The following is a 4,851-nucleotide window of genomic DNA, read 5'->3' as shown; positions in this document are numbered from 1 at the left end:
TCCTCCCCCCACCTACTCTCCTCCCTCTTTCCCTCTCGCCCTCCCACAAGGGAAGGAGCCGAGCAGAGGCTGAGAGCAGGCTCTCTGCAGCCTGGGCGGAGGCCGCTAGGAAGCCCCCCCACCGGTTTTGCGGGGGAGGCACCACCTCTCGGGCCGGTGGCCGTGCGCCCCCGCGGGGAGCAGCGCTCGGTCCCCACCACCCGCGGCGCTCGGCTCCACGACTCCAGCCGAGGCCGCCCTCTCTGCCTTGTCTCTCGGCGGCGTCTCGCGGGCCAGCGTAAGACCCTCCAGGAGTTCTCTCCCCTCCCTGCCCCCCTCCGGCCCCCGCGGTGGTGGGCGCTTAAAGGGCCCCCACCTTCGCCTCCCAGCGTCCGCCTGCAGAACCCGCCCCGCCTCCACCAACCTGGCGAGCAAGTGTTAAAGCGCCCTCGGCCCGCGGTTCAGCCCAGCTGCGCCAGGCCCCCCGCCTTCCCCGCCCGGCCCACGCGGAGGGAAACGCACCCCGGGTCCCGGGCCTTCCCCGACGCGTACTGCTCGGTGGCAAATCGCAACTGCAGTGGCGGCCGTGGCCGCCGGGTCGTGACCATCGCGGACGCAGCCGGTTCGGCTACGGGTCCCCGCGGCCGGCGGGCGTGTGTTCCCGCGATGGACCGCCTACCCACTCTCCCCGCCCCGGGAAGGACTGCGCCGCGCCCGGGGCTTTTCGGACTCGCCCAGCCCGGCGCGAGCGGGCGGGCAGCCGATGGAGCCTAGCGCGGGCGGAAAACGAAAGCGCAGGGCGGGTCGCTGCCGCTTTGTCTCCGGCGCCGCAGGCTGTTCGGGGAGCGAGTGAGAACGTCTGGCCTTGCGGAGACCGACATCTCACGGGCTTCCCGAACAGGCGGCCACGCTCGCTCACTCACTTGTGCACTCGTGCACACGCGCATACACTGATGTACATGCAAACCCGGTAAACTTCGCAGACTCAGACGTGCAAACTCACACCCACGCGTTCGTTCCCACTCACGCGCACACGGCGCTCAGGCATGTGCGTGCCCACTCGTGCGCTCACTCACGCGCACACAGAAGGCCCACAGGAGCTTCAGCTCGCACCTACTCCCACTCACGTGCACACTCGCCACGCTGATTGCCCCCAGTCCCTGTGTCCCCGCTTCCCAAGAGCAGGTTCCGATTTCTCGCAGATGGTAAAGGCCCTGGCAGGAAGTTTATACGGTTCAACGTAAACACATTCTGGGGGATTCTTTAATAATAATAATAGAGAATTCCGCGTGCGCGGGGGGGAGTTGGCCTAATGCCCCTGTGGGCTCGGCCTGCCGCCGCCGCGGGGGCCTCTGACATTGAGCGCCAGGCCAGGTTCCGGAAAGCAGTCTGCGCGGGCGGGGAGCATGGGCCCGGGCGGCCCTCGCGCGCCGGGCTGCCCGCAGCGGGGGGCTCGCACGCAGCCTTACCCCGCCAACCTCCCGGCGCTGGGGTGCGGGCTAGGACGGGGTAGGGGGGACGGTGGCGCCGAGCGCAGGATGGCGCAGGAGCCGGGCGCAACGCCGCACGCGGGGACCCAGGTGAGTGCTGTTCGCTCGCAGACTTCGGAGGAGGGAGGCGAGGGGTGTTTTCGCGGGTCGTCGCGAGGAGCCAGGACGCCGTGCCGAGGTGCGAGCTGCGGCGAGAGGCGTGTGCCGGGCTCGGAGTGCGGCCCCGCGGCGCTTTTCAAAGCCCACCGGCCTCTCGGGTTTCTCGGGCCTCCTTGTCAACCCGCTGACGCCCCTCCTCGCTCCGACGCCTTCAGCTTCGGCGGTAGACGCCTCGTCGCCTTCGGGACGCCTGGCACGTCCATGCGAGGAGCTGGGGGTCTCGGCGGCGTAGCCTGCTCTGGCGGAGCGCGCTCGCGGGAGACCAGAAAGCCAGCTTCTCTGCGCTACGCTTTCGCTCGGCTCTCCCGGCCTCGGCTCCGCACGCAGGCAGGGGTCGGTCGGCAGGGGAAGGGTGAGTGTGGGATGTGACCGCGTCGTGTGCGGTTGTCTTCGCGCAGGTAGACGCGCGCTGGCAGACCCACTCCCACTTCCCAGAGCCCAGCCAGCATCCACCGACCGCAGGCGTCCTGAGCACCGCGCACAGCCTCGGCCTCCATACGTCAGAGAACACCCCTCACACCGCTCAGGCGCCCCAACCCTTGCACGAGCGCTCTGGCCTGCCCACCGCCGAGGACGCACTTTCGGTTACGCGCACACACTCCTGCGCTGCGCGTTCGCCCACGCACAGCCCGCCGCACACGCACACGCAATCGCACGCACGGCCGCTCCGCTCGCGCGCGCACACGTCCACGCACACGCAATCTCACATTTCTCTCTCCATCACTTTTTTTTTTTTTTTTTTCCCCGCCAGACGGCAGCTTCAGGGTAGGAGGCCCCGCGGCGCTGGGAGGGAAGTTCCCGGGAAGGGGTCGCTACTACCAGCTGCCGGGAGCACATCTGGCCTTTAGAAGAGAGGCTATTGGGGGAGGTTGCCCCACTCCCAAGGCAGCGAGGGGTGCAACGCAAAGCCCCGAGGCTCCCAGAAAGTGATAGTAACCCCTCCCTTTCTCTCGCTCCTCCCCCACTGACAAGACGCTCCAAAATGAGGGGGCTCTATAGAGCATGAAGTTGGGGCCCCTTTTTCCAGTAGCCCCCTTCCCTCTTAGGCCCTCTCTAGTTGGGAGAGGGCTACAGATTCCGTCTTCAGCTAACCCACAGATCAGTTTCCCTCACTCCTGCGCATCACTGTTTCTCAGTGGCTCCCTTTGCGGGCTGCTGTGTGTTTTGGGGTGGGAAAGCTCCGGCCTTCCCGGGAGGAAGTGTGGAGTCAGGGCCCCGCCTGGCCTCCACTTACCCCTGAGGTCTAACAGTAGAACAGACTTTGCCGGGGAAGGCCAGCAGTTGCTGTGCCCAGGGAGAGGCTGAACGGCCTCGGAGCCTCAGGAATGCGGCAGACGGAGGCTCTCCCCCAACCCCGCATCTCCACTGGGGCAGGAGGTAAAGTGGAGGGGAATGAGTTCCAGGTGTGTGCTCTGGAGGTTGCCACAGCCATGGCAAGGAGGGCTTTTCCAGGTGGCCGGAGACTAAGCTTTCGGCTCTTAAGATGCCCTGAGAGGTCGCTCCTGATCCTGCCTTTGGGGGATGGAGAAACCGAGGCCCTGGCCTGGGTCAGCCAGCGCTGCCAAGCGAGCATCTCTCTGTGGTTTGCTCCGCCTCCAAGGGCTGCCTGTCATCGAATTTTACCCTCCCAGATGCCTCGTTACAGGCCGAGAGTGGAGAGAGAGGGGTGTTTAGAGATGCTTCTGTTGCCCCCTACTCCTGGCTTTCCAGGCTCAAGGGCCCTGAGACCCACTGGAGAACTGACGGTGATAAAATAATAACCACCGCCACAAACACATGACGATAATAGGATTTATCGATTGCTGGCCATGCACCCGGTATTGAGCTAAGCCTTATAAACACCTCTCAGATGTTCTTGATGTTTCTCTGGGCTGTGAATCCCTTTGATAAACTGTTGAAAACTAAAACCCTACACCCACCCCTTCCAGAGGAAAGATACCTGCGACATTTGTAGAATGATTTTCAAGGTTTCACCAAATGCCTGGAGCCCACCCATGAATCCACAATCTCCCATCCACGAACCCAGGACTGTGGTTAAACACCCCAAAGATACTTGTTTAACCTTCACAGATGACCCTACCGGGTCAATATTATCCCTCCCTTTACAGATGGGCTCAGTGACATTGCCTCACGTCCTAGGTCACCCTGCAGAGGCAGGACACAAATCCAGGTCCGAGCAGGACGGGGGGTTAAGCCTCCGGAGTACAGGGCAGAGACTGTCTACGTGCAGACTCAAAGTCGCGGTCCGAATTTGAATCCAGCCTCCGCTAAGCCGTTTATGCATTTGTTCCTTGTCTTTTTTTTGGCAGGGAGTGGGAGGGTGGGATTTATTGGTTGATTTTTCCCCAGCTTTATTGAGATACAATTAACTCATTGGGTATGTTTCAGGTGTGCAGAGTGTTGATTTGATACATTTATATGTTGCAAAATGACACCATCCCATCACGTAGTTACCATTTCTTTCTTTTCTTTTCTTTTCTTTCTTTTCTTTTTTTTTGGGGGGGGAGTGAGAACGTAGAAGATCTCTCTTAGCAACGTTTAAGTATATGATACAGTGTTGTTAGCTATAATCCCCATGCTGTAACTTAGTGTCTTCATCTAAAAAATGGGACGAATAATGGCGTCTGTTTCTTAGGGCTGTTGGGAGGATTGGACAAGACTGTGCAGAGAAAGACAGGCTCTCCAAACAGACAGAAGCAAACAAAACCCCCAGGGGCCCAGCTCCAGGGACTGTCGGAGAAAACGCAGACAGGGATTCGGGCAGCTCTCTGCTCTTAGCGCAGAGATCTATCAAGAACACCCACCCATCCCAAATCCAATCTGCGCTCCAGCGCCGGCCCCAGGAACCCCAAAATGGGGAGGGGGGTGTAAAAACAGACACGCCTGCCATGTCTCCCACTCCCCGAACCCAAGGTATTTTTACTGGCTAATTGCTTAAGTGAAGCCGCCCGGGCCGAGAGCGCGCCGTAACCCGAGCAGGGAACCAGATCCAGCTCGGATTGTGCCCGGGCCGGCAGCGCGGGCGCGGGCGGGGGCGGGGGCGGCCGCCGACCACCCACCGCGAGGGCAGCCGCCCTGCTCTGCATTAGCGCCGGCGCGCACCTCCCTCGTCCCCGCTCCCTCGAACCCCTTCCCCGGCGACGTCCAAAGGCGACAGAAGGTAGCGCGGGCCGGGCCCCAGACCAAGGTGGGCGTTTGGCAGTAAAGGAAGCCTCTTGGCTTG

This window comes from Neophocaena asiaeorientalis, unplaced genomic scaffold (assembly GCF_003031525.2).
Source record: "Neophocaena asiaeorientalis asiaeorientalis breed wild unplaced genomic scaffold, Neophocaena_asiaeorientalis_V1.1 scaffold40, whole genome shotgun sequence".
Taxonomy (NCBI): domain Eukaryota; kingdom Metazoa; phylum Chordata; class Mammalia; order Artiodactyla; family Phocoenidae; genus Neophocaena; species Neophocaena asiaeorientalis.
Note: the sequence above shows the minus strand (reverse complement) of the source record.